Below are 17,557 nucleotides of genomic sequence, written 5' to 3'. Positions count from 1 at the left end.
AAAAGGTGGTTAAGCTGTCGAATTAATGGGAAAAAACAACTTGGCAAAAGGTGATTTCATTGTTTCATTGAAATGAATTTTTATGCATTTTTCAAAGACATGTATACTTCATGAAATAATTGGCATCTAATTGTATTCCTCCAACTAACTAATGACTGTGTTCTTTAGGATCTAGGAATATTTGTCAGTTAAAAATTCCAGAAACTCATTTCAGGAATAGAATTTCAAGAAAAATAGGAAGAAAAGAAGAGATATTAAATAAATAGTTAGTTATTAATGTGGAACAATAATAATTTCTCTCAAGGATATATATATATATATATATATATATATATATACAATCTTTTATTAATTATTGGTGCTTTGTTCTTGGTTCAACTGTGATTTTATATATAATACTTCCATAGGAAAAAATCCTTTTGCTAAACCACAGTGGCAATTTTTCTGAAATTTATTACCTTAAAGTCTTTAATATCACTAGGATTTTTTAGACAGTATCTATCAGTGCTTTCACCTTCATTCATTTTTTTCCATGATTTTGCTGGCATTGACTTACACCACTTGATAACCAATGTATTACAGTCATTTAATACATATTTGCCACATTATTGTTGCATGAAATGTTTACTTGAGGAGAGCATTGTGATTCTGCTGAATAGGATACAGACTTTGCAAAATTAGATGAAACTTATTCCTCCTATTGTCGAACGTTAAATGATCCAGTTTCCCAATTTTGATTGATCCAAGGTTAATGAAGGATCTTTGTTCACATTTCAGCTAAACAAAATTCTTGACTCATCTAAGGCTCCATAAGTGGAAAGACTGTATTGTCAAGACTACACAAAAGTTTTAATCCTTAATATGTGCAGCAAACTTGTATCCATATTAAAGGAAATTTCAGCAAATATGTTATAAAATTTTCCAAAATGTATTCTGAGGTAAGCAGCATCATACAGACTATAGCAATCAATGTAAGACTGAATGCAATGGAAAGAATATGTATATAGGTAAGAAGTTACATTACTCCAGATGAAAAAGTTAATTCATTCAGGATGTCATCTCATCCAAAAAGAGACATTATGTCATGAAGTTTTTATTACTGACTCATCCATCCTTTCGATCTAGATACTTATCAAGATAATGTCTAAAAAAAGGTGTGTGATGTATAATCAATTCATTCAAAAATTCTTTCATCACCTGAAAGAGGAAGAGATCTTCTTCAGGACACTGAGCATTCACTAGAATGTGTCAAGGAGAAATGTTGAATCGAGAAATGATGAAAAAGAAGTTATTGATGTCAAATAAAGACACAAGTTATGTACAATGTGTCAAAAATTTCAACAAAATAACCTTTGAGAGATCTTTTGCTTAGCAATTCTCTGAATTTAAAGGTAAGGGTAGGATCAGGGGATAGATTACGAGAGGCATTTCAAGGCAGCCTATCAAATTGCAGTCTCATTGTATAGAGACAAACTTTAATACATGGGAAGTCAGTTTGTTTTTTCTTTTCCTTTTTGGCTCTTGTCTGTGTTCAAAAGGTATCAGCTAAATTTTGCTATCTATTCCCACCCTAGATGGCACAGAAAATATACAGACCATTCCTTTATTCTTTTCTTTGTATCTGAGTCAGTTAAGCTAATACCAAAGGGAAACATGCTCACTTTTATACAGAATCATTTGTCACTTTATCCATTGGCATTTGTTTATATTCCCATTAGTTTAAATTCCCATTAGTTTCCATTTTGCTCTTTTAATTTTGTTTAAGGTGTATGTGTCACCAAATAGTTTCCCTTACTCCTGAAAATTTCTTACATTTGACAATTGTTTCCCCTTCTTGGCAGGAGTCTTTGTCTTCTTTGAAGAAGAGTGGTGGGAAGAAGAAATTAGAAATGTTTAATCCTTTTAAATCACACCATGACATCAGTTTAGGACATGTGTAGGAAGGGGGTAGAGTCAGGTCTCATAATAAAAGGCTCTTACTGTGCATTATACTTTAGTTTTACTTTGTTAAATACTTCCCCAATACAGTTTAATATGGTGCATCTGGATTTGGACATCGGACTATATTGATTTCATAAAATTTCAATAAAAATTTAAATTCTAGCACTAACAATAAAAAATCAATTTAATAAATACAAAATGAAAAAATTATGGTTTAACCAAAGTTGTTTTAATAAAAGTTTCCAGACTTTGCTGACCCACATGTCAACATGGGTCATTTTGATGTGCAATTCATGAAGCTACTGTAATTTTATGCTGCAACAAAAGACAAAGAAATATGAATAACAGTGAAATATTAAGCTTATTGTACCCTAAGTATTAAAGTCTTAACTCCAAAAATATAAAATATATATTTAAAAGCTGAAAAATGTAGAGAATGGGGGAGACAGTATGTTTCAAAGTCCTTATTGTAAATCATATGGGGACCATAACAAACCACTGCATGTCAAACATTTAGGAAGGAAGAGCCTCAAGGTTGGCATGATAGCTTCAAGTATATTTTCATGAAGTATAATACTCAACCAGTTCTAAATGGATACCCACTTTCACCATTAATATGTCATATTTTTCTTGTAAAATTTTCTACAATAAAAAATTTCTCTCATATCAACAAATATTTTTGCTTTTATCTAGTTGAGGCAGCTGACTTTTAGATGAGACTTGCAACATGGGTTCTTATAAAATCTCTTTGAAATACTATTGATTCAAAGAACACCTTGACCCCAGGGACATCTTTACTTGGACGACCTAGTCTTAAGTGAAAGTGAAAGAAGGTATGCTATTAAAGAATCCCTACATTATTGCTTTACTCAAAGCACATCTATTGCCTCCGATTATTTTCTGAGAGAACACATTACACAATCTACCTCCACTTTTATATTTCCAACTTTAAATCAAAGGATTCTCTGCCATATATAGTATTTCCCAATTTATAAGATGTACCTTTTTCAAAAAATTTGGGGTCTAAAAATTGGGAGCATCTTATAAGGTGATTGCAGATATTTTTTTTTTCATTTCCTGCTTTCTCAGGCTTGTTGTCTTTGTGCTCTTTGTTTCAAGTTTGATATCAGTATATTAGGTTATATTTTGCCACAATCTGCCAAGAAATGGCTCTGAAAAGATTTTGGCATTGTGCTGAATTCTAGTTCAAAGTGATCCAATGTACAAAAGTGAATGGAAGTCATGCTGCTGAAAGTCAGTTTGCTCCTCCTCCAATTGAGAAAACAATTCCAGATTGGCTGGGAGAAGAGTAAACGCTACTGAAAATGCCACAGCCAAAGAAACCATGAGAAGTAAGTCAACAAAATGACCTGATTTACAGAGGGAATTCAAGATATGAACTGAAGAGCAAAGGGCTACTGGAATTTATGTGGCCAAAATGATGTTTCAGCATGAGGCAAGAAGAATTAGTGATGAAAAAGAAGTTACTTATTTGGAAGGAGGACACAATTGGTACTTCAGACTCATGAAATGGTACAGTCTAAGCATGTGTACATGCAACAGATTTACCCAAATGATGACTGAAAGTTATGAGAAGAAGGTCCTTGAATTTCATGATCAATAAACTTGAGTTCAATAGTGTTATGTAATACTTTTTTTCATATTTTGGGCCCCCCCAAATTAAGGAGAATCTTGTAGATGGGGAAATACAATTTTTAGGGCTAACCAAAGTGGGGAGTTCACAGTCACTGTTTCATTTTTATCTTACATCACTCATTGACAACATTCTCAACTCCTGAAATGTCCTCACTAAGTATTTTCATATAGGAAAATGATGTTATAGCTTCAAACAATACCCTTCTTCAAGGTATTCCTTCTTCCCAGATATGAAATTATTTAATCTCTCTACTTCTATCAAAGCATCTTGTATCTCCATTATGTTCAGTTATTACATTATGCAAGGTAGTTACTTTTAAATTGATTCCACAGTTCTCAATTTTTTTAGTCTTCAAATGCTTTCCACTTTTAACAAATAGTATATAAAACTCCAAAATGATTTCATTTATGTGAGTTAGGTCTACCAATATCTACCATTTAGAAATTTGAATTAGTCATATTTTATATATTTACTAATTTGCTATAATAGCAAAAAACTCAATATGTAAAGATAATATATTTTATGAAAAATATGTACTTACAAAAAGAAAAAAGAAAACATTGGTGATTGGAGACACATCAGCCCTTGGCAAATCCATCCAATTTCGGAAGTTATTCTAATCTTCCACATAAAACCAAAATTTGTCTTCCATAAAATCAAGTCCTTGTTGCTGGTTCTGTCCTCTGAGATCCAACAGAAAACCATAACAATGACGAAGAAAGGTTTCATGCATTCTGTACAAGACATATAGATATTGTTTTCAGTTCATTCCTCTGGAATTTCAACAGAAACAATCTAAAGAAGATTTTTATGACTCCTTGAATCTGTCCCTGGAATTGCATAGAGTAAGTCCATAATAAATGCCATTTTAAACATTATAACTTTGGGGGAAGCTAGGGGGCGCAGTGGATAGAGCACCGGCCTTAGAGTCAGGAGCACCTGAGTTCAAATCCAGCCTCAGACACTTAACAATGACCTAGCTGTGTGGCCTTGGGCAAGACACAACCCCATTGCCTTGCAAAAAAAAAAAAAAAAAAACTAGAAAAATATAATTTGGTTTCATTTCTAGTAGAAGAATATGGATGTGATATTATTTATTTCCGTCTTAGTTTGTTATGGATTAATCCTTGTCTGTGTATTTGTGTGCATGTATTCAGAATATTAAGAAGGGGAAATGAAAGCAAATTTACAAATTATTGAATCGATTAATGAAAAAAGCATTAAGTTCTTACAATGTAAAAAAATCATACATAATCTTGGTAATTAAAATAGATAATGTCATTATTTTCTCATCCATTCTCAAAGGACCTAAGACCACATTGTTAAGAAAGTGGTCTTTAAAGAAGTCTGGAAACGTTTGGAAGTTTGTCTGGGAAAAGTTACACAACTTGTGAGTATAGTGATGAAAGTGCAGGTTGAAATGAAGATGACAATTGATTTCACAGTATTTAAAACATGAATTATTCTTAAATTTATTTTTGGTAAAGTAACTATGACCTAGGAAGATGAATGGATTCAGCAAAAGTTATTCAGGTATAAAATATTATAAAAGAATCTGATATTCTCTTTCCAGCAACACATTACCTATGGAGCAATTGCTCATCAGTCATAACTGCTACTCTGCTATATATGATTAATCAGTATTAATTGATTAGAATTGATTGGAACGCATTGACAGTTAAGAGCATCTTTTCTTTTATTTGTTTCCCCAATTTCATGCAGTAAGAGTTTGATAGAACTCTTTGTCTGTCTCTATCTCTGTCTCTGTCTTTCTCTGTCTCTTTGTCTTAACTAATTGTTGCTTAAATGTTTGGTAGAATTCACTTGTAAATCCAACTGGACTTGGAGACTTTTTCTTAGGGAGTTTATTGATGGTTTTGCTATTTCTTTTTTTTTTCTGAAATGGGGTTAAGCAAATTATTTCCTTTTCTGTTAATCTGGGGAGTTTGTATTTTTGTAAATATTCATTCATTTCACTCAAATTTTCCAATTTATTGGCATATAGCTTGGCAAAGTAGCTCTGAATTTTCTCTTTAATTTCCTCCTCTTTGTTGGTTAGTTCATTCTTTTCATTCTTGATACTGGTAATTTGGTTATCTTATTTCTTCTTTTAGTCAGATTAACCAGAAGTTTGTCTATTTTATTGGCTTTTTTTTCCATAAAACTAACTCTTAGTTTTATTTATAAGATCAATGGTTTTCTTAGAAATATCAAGTTTCCCTTCAAAACTGCCATTGCAGCATTCCATAAATTTTGGCATGATGTTTCATTATTATCATTTTCATAGATATAATTATTGACTATTTCTATTATTTGCTATTTGATCCAACCATTTTATTTAAGGTAAAGTTATGTAATTTTCAATTAGTTCTTGGTTTATCTTTTCCTGACCTTTTATTATATGTAATTTTTATTGTATCACAGTCTGAAATATATATTTCTTTTAATTTCAAGGTGCTGGTATTTTTTACCTAAGTCAGATTTGTAAATGAATGACTCTCTTAACTGCATATCCTCTTAAACTGAACTATTTAAAGAGATAAAAATAAAAATACTGTCATGACAGCTCTAGGGAAGTTACAGAGATGTCTAAAAAATATATGGGTGGCTCAAATAGATGGCATATTGAATAGAACAGTAGCAGTGGAGTCCAGAAGTTCAAATCTAGCCTCAGACATTTTTCACTTACTAGCTATTTGATCCTAACCAAATCATTCAACTCCAATACCTCATTAAAAAAATCAAAACATAACTCAAAAACAAAAGAATAGAAAACATGAGATTAGCTATACTTTTCCCTCCAAATTAGATTTTTTTAGTTTTTTTATGTCTAAATCCTATACCCATTTTGATTTTATTTTGATATAAGGGTGTGAGATGCGGATTTATAGCAAGTTGTTTTTTGTTCTTGTCTTTTTTTATTTTTATTTTTAATGAATTTTGTAATTTTTCCACTAATTTCACTTCCCCCCACACACAGAAGGCAGTCCAATGGTATTTACATTGTTTCCATGCTCTACATTGATCAAAATTGAGTGTTTTGAGAGAAAAATCATATCCCAAAGAAAATAAAATAAAATAGATGAGATAGTAAAATTATATAACTTTTAAAATTGAAGGTAATAGTCTTTTGTCTTTCTTTAAACTCCACAATTTTTTCTTTGGATACAGAAGGTATTCTTCACCGCAGGTACTCTAAAATTGTCCCTGATTGTTGCACTGATGAAATCAACAAGTCCATTAAGATTGATCATCAACCCCATGTTGCTGTTAGGGTGCACAATGTTATTCTGCTTCTGTTCAACTTGTTCTGCATCAGTTCATGTAAATCCTTCCAGGTTTCTCTGAATTTCCATACCTCCTGTTATTAATAGAACATTAGTGTTCCATATTGCACAAATGCCACTTTGTTCAGCCATTCCCCAGTTGATGTATATTCACTTAATTTCCAGTTCTTTGCCACCACAAAAAGAGATGCTATGAGTACTTTTTTTAAAAGTGATCTTTTTACCCTTTTTCATGATCACTTCAGGGAACAGACCCATTAATGGTATCGCTGGATCAAAGGGTATGCACATTTTTATTGCCCTTTGGGCATAATTCCAAATTGCTCTCCAGAAAGGTTGGATCAGTTCACAGCTCCACCAACAAAGTGTTAGTGCCCCAGATTACCCACATCCCTTCCAATATTGATTATTTTCCTTTCTGGTCATATAGGCCTGTCTCTAAAAGTAACGATTTAGAGCAATTTTTCATGTGAGTATGGATTGCTTTGATTTGCTCATCTTCATAGTTTTTGACCATTTGTCAATTGGGGAATGGCTTGTTTTTTTAAAAAAATTGACTCAGTTGTCTGTGTATTTTAGAAATGAATTCTTGTCAGAAATACTTGTAAAAATCGTTTCACAATTTACTACATTTCTTTCGATCTTGGTTACAGTGGTTTTGTCTGTGCAAAAGCGTTTAAATTTAATATAATTGATGTTATCTACCTTGTTTTAAATCATGTTCTCCATCTCTCCCTTGGTCATATCCTGCTCCCTTTTCTATATATCTGAAAGGTAAACTACTCCATGGTTTTCTAGTTTGTTTATAATCTTGTCTTTTATGTTTAATTCCTGTACCCAATTTGATCTTATCTTAGTATATGGTGTGAAGTGTTGGTCTAATCTACATTTCTGCCATGCTAACGTTCAATTTTCCCAACAGTTTTTATCAAAGAAAGAATTTTTATCCCACAAGCTGGACTCCTTGGGTTTAATAAAAAGCAAATTACTATAATCATTTCCTGCTATCTCTTTTACACCTAGTCTATTCCACTGATACAGCACTCTATTTCTTAGCCAATACCAGAAAGTTCTGATGCTTGAGATTTTATAATTTTAGATTTGGTAGGGCTAAGCCACCTTCTTTTGCACTTTTTTTCATTAAATCCATGGAAATTATTGATTTTTTTAATTTTTCCATATGAATTTACATACAACTTTTTTAGCTCTTTAAAGTAGTGTTTTAAGGAATTTTCATTGATAGGGCACAAATAAGCAGTTTAAGTTTAGGTAGAATTGTCATTTTTATTATCTTAGCTCAGTCTATCCATGAGCAATTGCTGTTTGCTCAGTTATTTAGATCTGATTTTATTTGTGTGATAAGTGTTTTGTCATTTTCATAGAGTTTCTGAGACTGCCTTGGCAGGTTGCCTCCAAAATAATTTGTATTGTCTGAAGTTACTTTGAATGAGATTTCTCTTTCTAGATCTTGCTGTTGTATCTTGTCAGTAATATATAGAAGTGCTGAGGATTTATGAGGCTTTATTTTATATCCTATGACTTTGCTAAAGTTACTAATTGTTTCTAGTAGATCTTTAGATGATTTCTTAGGTATAGCATCATGTCATCTGCAAAATGTGAAAGTGTTGTTTCTTCCTTCCCAATTCTATTTCATTCAATTTATTTGTCTTCTCTTGTTGCTGAAGTTAACATTTCTAACACAATATTGAATAATAGTGGTGATAATAGGGATCTTTGTTTCACACCTGATATTACTGGGAATGCCTCTAGCTCATTCTCATTGCTTATAATGTTTGGTGATGATTTCAGATACTGCTAATAATCATTTAAGGAACAATTCATTTATCCCAATGTTCTCAAGGGTTTTTAGGAAGAATGTGTGCTGTATTTTGTCAAAGATTTTTTCAGCATCTATTGAGATAATTATATGATTTCTGATAGGTTTATTATTGATATAGTTAATTATATTAACAGGTTTTCCTAATATTGAACCAACTCTGCATTTCTGGGTTAAATCCTGCTCGGTCATAGTGTATTACCCTAGTAAGTACTTGTTGTAATAGCTTTGCTATGATTTAATTTAAGATATTTGTATCTATATTCATTAGGGAGATAGATCTATAATTTTCTTGCTCTGTTTTGACTTCCTGGCTTAGGTATCAGCACCATATTAGTATCATAGAAAAAGTTAGGCAGGGTTCTGTCTTAAACTATTTTTTCAAAAAATGTATATACAAATGTACTCAATTGTTACCTAAATGTTTAATAGAATTCACTTGTGAATATTTCTGGCCCTGAAGAGTTTTTTTAATGGAGTTAAATAATGACTTGCTGAATTTCTTTTTCTGAGATAGAGTTATTTAGGAATTTAATTTCCTTTTCATTTAATCCAGGCCACTTATATTTTTGTAAATATTCATCCATTTCACTTAGATCATCAAATTTGTTGACACAGATTTGGGTAAAATAATTATGAATTATTACTTTAATTTCTTCCTCATTAGTGATGAGTTCAACTTTTTCATTTATGATACTAGCAACTTTTTTTTAACAAATTGACCAGAGGTTTATCAATTTTATTGTTTTTTTTTTGTAAAACCAACTCCTGGTTTCATTTATTTCTTCAATATTTGTCTTGCTTTCAATTTATTAATTTTTCCTTTAATTTTTAGAATTCTTAATATGGTATCTAATTGGGGTGGGTTTAAATTGTTCTTTCTCTAATTTTTTAGTTACAGGTTCAATTCATTGATTTCCACTTTCTCTAATTTATTCATGTAAACATTTATTTTTTTAACATTTATACAGTCTTTTTTTGTTAAAGATATTATTTGAGTTTTCCAATTTTCTCCCAATCTTGCTTCCTTCCCCCCAACCCCACCCCACAGATAGCACTCCGTCAGTCTTTACTTTGTTTCCATGCTGTACCTTGCTCCAAATTGGGTGTGATGGGAGAGAAATCATATCCTTAAAGAGAACATAATTCTCACAGGTAACCAGATCAGACAATAAGATATCTGTTTTTTTTTTCCAAATTAAATGGAATAGTCATTGTACTTTGTTCCACAAAGCTGCTCCACAGCTCCTTATCTGGATACAGATGGTACTCTCCTTTGCAGACAGCCCACAATTGTTCCCAATTGTTGCACTGATGGAATGCGTAAGTCCTTCAGGGTTGAACATCACTCCCATTTTGCTGTTAGGGTGTACAGTGTTTTTCTGGTTCTGCTCATCTCACTCAGCATCAGTTCATGCAAATCCCTCCAGGTTTCCCTGAAATCCCATCCCTCCTGGTTTCTAATAGAACAGTAGTGTTCCATGACATACATATACCACAGTTTGCTAAACCATTCCCCAATTGAAGGATATTTACTGGATTTCCAATTCTTTGACACCACAAACAGGGCTGCTATAAATATTTTTGTATAAGTAATGTTTTTACCCTTTTTCCTCATCTCTTCAGGGTATAGACCCAGTAGTGGTATTGCTGTGTCAAAGGGTATGCACATTTTTGTTGCCCTTTGGGCATAGTTCCAAAGAGCTCTCCAGAAGGGTTGGATGAGTTCACAGCTCCACCAACAGTGGAATAGTGTCCCAGATTTCCCACATCCCTGCCAACAATGATCATTATCCTTCCTTGTCATACTGGCCAATCTGAGAGGTGTGAGGTGGTACCTCAGAGAATCTTTAATTTGCATTTCTCTAATAATTAATGATTTAGAGCAATTTTTCATATGGCTATGGATTGCTTTGATCTCCTCATCTGTAAATTGCCTTTGCATATCCTTTGACCATTTGTCAATTAGGGAATGGCTTTTTGTTTTAAAAATATGACTCAGTTCTCTGTATATTTTAGAAATGAGTCCTTTGTCAGAATCATTAATTGTAAAGATTGTTTCCCAATTTACTACTTTTCTTTTGCTATTGATTACATTGGTTTTATCTGTGCAAAAGCTTTTTAATTTAATGTAATCGAAATCATCTAATCGGTTTTTAGTGATGTTCTCCAACTCTTCCTTAGTCATAAACTGCTCCGCTTTCCATAGATCTGACAGGTAGACTAGTCCTTGATCTTCTAATTTGCTTATAGTATTGTTTTTTATGTCTATGTCCTGTAACCATTTGGATCTTATGTTGGTAAAGGGTGTGAGGTGTTGGTCTAATCTAAGTTTCTTCCATACTAACTTCCAATTATCCCAGCAGTTTTTATCAAAGAGGGAGTTTTTATCCCAGTGGCTGGACTCTTTGGGTTTATCAAACAGCAAATTACTATACTCCTCTCCTGCTTTTACACCTGGTCTATTCCACTGGTCCACCACTCTATTTCTTAGCCAATACCAAACAGTTTTGATGACTGATGCTTTATAATATAATTTTAGATCTGGTAGTGCTAAGCCACCGTTGTTTGCATTTTTGTTCATTAAACTCCTGGCAATTCTTGACTTTTTATTTCTCCATATGAATTTACTTACAATTTTTTCTAACTCATTAAAGTAATTTTTTGGAATTTTGATTGGTAGGGCACTAAACAGATAGTTTAGTTTGGTAGAATGGTCATTTTTATTATATTAGCTCTCCCTATCTATGAGCAGTTGATTCTGCCCAGTTATTTAAATCTGATTCAATTTGTGTGAGAAGTGTTTTATAATTGTTTTCAAAAAGATTCTTGGTCTGTCTTGGCAAATAAACTTCCAAATATTTTACACTGTCTGAGGTTACTTTGAATGGGATTTCTCTTTCTAGCTCTTCCTGCTGTTTCTAGCTAGACATATATAGAAAAGTTGAGGATTTATGGGGGTTTATTTTATAACCTGCAACTTTGCTAAAATTGCTAATTATTTCCAATAGTTTTTTAGATGATTTCTTGGGATTCTCTAGGTAGACCATCATGTCATCTGCAAAGAGTGAGAGTTTTGTCTCTTCCTTCCCAATTCTAATTCCTTCAATTACTTTTTCTTCTCTAATTGCTGATCCTAACATTTCTAATACAATATTGAATAGTAGTGGTGATAATGGGCACCCTTGTTTCACCCCTGATCTTATTGGGAATCCCTCTAGCCTCTCCCCATTGAATATAATTCTTGTTGATGGTTTCAGATAGATATTGCTCATTCTTTTAAGGAACAGTCCATTTATTCCTACACTCTCTAGTGTTTTTTTTTAGGTTTTTGCAAGGCAAACAGGGTTAAGTAGCTTGCCCAAGGCCACACAGCTAGGTAATTATTAAGTGTCTGAGACCAGATTTGAACCCAGGTACTCCTGACTCCAAGGCTCGTGCTTTATCTACTATGCCACCTAGTGGCACCTTCTAGTGATTTTAATAGGAATGGATGCTGTATTTTGTCAAAAGCATTTTCAGCATGTATTGATATGATCATATGATTTCTAATAGGTTTGTTATTTATATAATTGAGTATACTAACAGTTTTCCTTATATTGAACCAACCCTGCATTCCTGGAATAAATCCTACTTGATCATAATGTATTATCCGAGTGATGACTTGTTGTAGTCATTTTGCTAAGATTTTATTTAGGATTTTTGCATCTATATTCATCAGGGAAATACGTCTATAATTTTCTTTCTCTGTTTTAACTCTTCCTGGTTTAGGTAACAGCACCATATTGGTTTCATAGAAAGAGTTAAGCAGAGTTCCATCTTTCCCTATTTTTCCAAAGAGTTTCTATAGGATAGGAACCAATTGTTCCTTAAATGTTTGGTAGAATTCACTTGTGAATCAATCAGGCCCTGGAGATTTTTTTTTAGGGAGTTCAATAATGGCTTGTTGAATTTCTTTTTCTGAGATAGGGTTGTTTAGGTATTTAATCTCTTCTTCATTTAACCTGGGCAATTTATATTTTTGTAAATATTCAACCATTTCAATTAGATTATCAAATTTATTGGCATAGAGTTGGGCAAAATAATTGTGAATTTTTACTTTAATTTCCTCCTCATTAGTGGTGAGTTCACCTTTTTCATTTATAATACTAGCAATTTGGTTTTCTTCTTTCTTTTTTTTTAATCAAATTGACCAGAGGTTTATCAATTTTATTGGTTTTTTCATAATACCAACTTTTGGTTTTATTTATTAATTCAAGTTTTTTTTGCTTTCAATTTTATTAATTTCTCCTTTAATTTTCAGAATTTCTAATTTGGTACTTAATTGGGGATTTTTGATTTGTTCTTTCTCTAATTTTTTTAGTTGCATGTTTAGTTCATTGATTTCCTCTTTCTCCAATTTATTCATATAAGCATTTAGAGCTATAATATATCCCCTGAGAGTTGCTTTGAATGAATCTCATAGGTTTTGGTATGTTGTTTCATTATTATCATTATCTAGGATAAAATGGTTAATTCTTTCTATAATTTGTTTTTTGACCTACTCCTTTTTTAAAATGAGGTTATTCAGTTTCCAATTTGTTCTGGGTCTATATCTCCTTGGCCCAGTATTGCATATGACTTTTATTGAATTGTGATCTGAGAAAGATGTATTCACTATTTCTGCCTTTCTGTAGTTGATCATTAGGTTTTTATGTCCTAGTACATGGTCAATTTTTGTATAAGTTCCATGTACTGCAGACAAAAAGGTAAATTCCTTCCTATCCCCATTCAGTTTCCTCCATAAGTCTACCATATCTAATTTTTCTAACTATCTATTTACCTCCCTAATTTCTTTCTTGTTTGTTTTATGATTTGATTTATCTAGATCTGATAGCGGAAGGTTGAGGTCTCTTACTAGTAGAGTTTTGCTGTCTATGTCTTCCTGTAATTCTTTCAGTGTCTTCTCTAAGAATTTGGGTGCTCTCCCACTGGGTGCATATACATTCAATATTGAAATGACTTTATTGTCTATGGTACCTTTTCGGAGGATAAAGTTTCCTTCCTTATCTCTTTTAAAGCTATTTTTGCTGCTACTTTGTCTGAGAAAAGAATTGCTACCCCTGCTTTTTTATTTCAAATGAAGAAAAATATATTTTGCTCCAACCTTTTACCTTTACTCTATATGTATCTCTCTGCTTCAAATGAATTTCTTGTAAGCAGCATATTGTAGGATTCTGTTTTTTAATCCACTCTGCTATTTGCTTACGTTTTAAGGGAGAGTTCATCCCATTCACATTCGAGGTTATGATTACTAATTCTTTATTGCCCTCTGTGCTATCTTCCCTCTGTTTGTATTTTCCCCCTTTCCCCCCTTTTATCGATAGTCCCCAGTATTTTGTTTTTGAATACCACCCCCTGCAGTGTGTTTGCCCTCCTATATCACACCCTCCCCTTTCTTTCCCCTTTCCCTTTTCCCTTCCCTTCCTTTTGTTATTTTCCCTTATTTCCCCCACTCCCCTTCCCTTTCTCCTTCCCCCCTCCCCATTTCCCCTTTTAATACATGAAAGGTTAGATGTTTTATAAGTTAACTGAGTATGTGTAGGTTGACTTTAAGCCAAGTCTGATAAGAAGAAGATTCAGGTGTTTCTCCTCTGCTCCCTTCTTCCCCTCTATTACCATAGGTTTTTTGTACCTCTTAGTGTAATGAGATTTGTCCCATTCAATCCCCTCCCTCCTCCTGTCTCTTTCATGTAAACATGACAACTACCTTGGCTGCATCCCATAAGTTTTGGTATGTTGTCCCATTTTTATCATTATTTAAGATGCCTTATTTTTGTCATACTAATTTCCAGTTTTCACACTTTTTGTCAAATAGTGAATTTTTATCCTAGATGCCAATGTCTTTTATTTTGGCAAATTGTAAATTATTGCAGTAATTTACCACTGTTTCTTTTTGACCTATTCTAATACACTGATTTGTTCTATTTCTTATCCAAGGTGAGGCAATTTTGATGACTGCTGATTTATAGAACAGTTTTAGATCTGGTAGAGTTATTCTACCTTCTGTACCCTTTTTTTCATCAGTTCTCTTGACTTTCTTGACTTATTGTTTGTTCAGATCAATTTTGCTACTGTTTTTCCAGCTCAATAATGTAATTATTTGGTACTTTGATTGGTATGGCACTGAACAAAAAATTTAATTTTTGCATAATTTTCATTTTTATTATGTTAGTTTGACCTAACAATGACCAATTGACATTTTCCTAATTATTTAGATCTGCTTTATAATTGTGTTCATACAGTTTCAGAGTATGTCTTGAGAGGTAGATTCTCAAATATTTAATGTTGTCTATAGTTACTTTTAAAGAAATTTCTCTTTCTACCCTTTGTTCTTTGGCTTTGGTGTTCATATATAGATATGCTGATGATTCATGTGGGTTTATTTTTATAACCTGCTACATTGCTGAATTGGAAATTTCAAGGAAATTTTAAGATGATTTTCTCAGATTTTCTAAGTATACCATCATATCATCTGCTATGAATAAAAGCTTTGCTTACTCATTGCCAATTCTGATTCCTTGAATTTCTTTTTCTTCTCTTATTGCTAAAGTCAACATTTCTAAAACTATATTGAATAGCAATGGTGATAATGGACCTTCTTGTTTCTCTCCTGATCTTACTGGGATTGCTCTGTTTATCCTCATTACATATAATATTTGTTGATGGTTTTAGAGAGATCTACTTATTATTTTAAGGAAAACTCCATTTATTCCTAAACTTTCTGTGGTTTTTAATAGAAATGATCTATTTTATCAAAGTCTTTTTCAGCATCTATTGAGATAATCATATAATTTCTTTTGTTTTTGCAATTGATAAAATCAATCATGTTGAATGTTTTCCTAATTTTGAACCACCCCTGTCTACCTGGTATAAATCCTACCTGATCAAGGTGTATTATCCTAGTAATAACATGCTATAATCTCATTGGTAAAAATGTAAGAATTTTGCATGAATGTTCATTAAGATAATTGGTCTATAATTTCCTTTGTCTGTTTTTGTTGTTCTTCATTTTAGTGTCAGCATCATTTTGTTGTCATAAAAGGAATTTGACAAAACTCCTCATAATTTTAAAAATTGTGTAGAATAGAAATTAATTGTTCCTTAAATGTTTGGTAGAATTTACTTATCAATGGTTTCTTCATTTTTTTTCATGAAGTGTGGTTATTTAAGTATGTTTTTTACTCTTCTGTTAATCTGGTAGTTTGTATTTTTGTAAATATTCATCCATTTCATTCAGGTTATCAGATTTATTGACATAAAGTTCAGCAAAGTAGCTCTGAATTATCTCTTTAATTTTCTTCTCCTTGGAGGTTTGCAAGAAAATCTAGAACATTCTAGATTCAAGAGGCATCTGTATGATGCTTATTATAGTAAAATTTCTTTTGTGATATAAGGCCAATCCTAACCTTTCAGAGACTCATTTTCAGCATCAAAAAAAAATGTGACAGAAAAGTCAACTACATGATAATCAGGTCAGACAATATAGGAGTAAATGGCTTGAAAAGTACTGAGTTATACTAATCAATCATTCAAACTGAAATCTTGTCCAAGATTAAGTTAGTCACTGGCAGCTAAGTGGTACAGTGGATAGAGCACAGACCCTGGAGTCAGGAGGAACTGAGTTCAAATGTGACCCCAGACACTTCATAATTACCTAGCTGTGTGACCTTGGGTAATTCACTTAACATCACTGCCTCGCCAAAACAAAGAAAGAAAGAAAGATTGAGTTAGTCACTTCCAAAGTTTGCTCATAATTGTAGACTGATTTTGAAACACAGGTTATAAGTAGAAGATATATATTTGACATATTTTCAGTTCTTATCTTTTAGATAGTTATATAGGGATAGAATTGAGAAGTAAGGAATGAACACAAATATAAAATGCCATGGGCTGAAGGGAGATAAAAAATTTTAAAACCATACATTATCATATATAACAAGACAGATTCATACTTGCTTGATTTTTACTCATGAAAAAACATCGAGCCTGAAATCTGTACTTCTCTTTGGGCAGTCACTATACAAAGATGGGAACTTTTATAGTGGTTCAAAAGTGAATCTCATATCTATGATTTGGCCCAAGTTAAGCCTCTCAATTAGCAATTTTATTTAGGTCTCCATGTATGAATATATTCAGTTTTTCAGGGTATTCAAAAAGTCATATTGAAGCCTAGATTTTGCTATACCCATTATTTGTATATGTACTAGTACAGACATATTGATAGTGCTTCCCCAAAATACATTTCAGGTGGATAGAAGTAATGGGATATTTCTTCAGGAGAATATTATAGATTAGAATAAGTTGATCTATGGATTATGTGTCTTCTGTTCCTTCTCCCCTGAGAATCAACTTCTGAGATGTCAGTGAATATTATCATGACTGCAATGTAGGGAGCAAACTGACTTTGCTCCTCATCTACTGAGTGTGGATACAGTCCTCAGGAGGAGATACATGTCTCTTTGGAGTAGATATTTTTCTTTAAATTAAGGTATGTGCTTAGACTGTGGAGACCTCATTCCTAACTAATGAGAATGTGTCAGTGTGGGGGGAGGGATTGCGTTAGGGACCATTTATATAATATTCCTGTTGTTCATGTCTCATTACCTTTTATTCTCCCATCTATATGGCTGGTTGAGTAGAGGTCCACTTCTCGAGAATCGAATGAAGACTTTTTCTCTTCTTATCTTGAGAAATCTCTGAAATTTATTTAAAGGGGTTAAAAATCCACACAGTTTGAGGGCTTGTGGCTGAGATTTAATGCCCATTGGTGGCACTTGACCTCTTGGAACTTGG

The sequence above is a fragment of the Macrotis lagotis genome, chromosome 3 (assembly GCF_037893015.1).
Source record: "Macrotis lagotis isolate mMagLag1 chromosome 3, bilby.v1.9.chrom.fasta, whole genome shotgun sequence".
NCBI lineage: Eukaryota > Metazoa > Chordata > Mammalia > Peramelemorphia > Peramelidae > Macrotis > Macrotis lagotis.
This window is presented reverse-complemented; position numbering follows the sequence as displayed.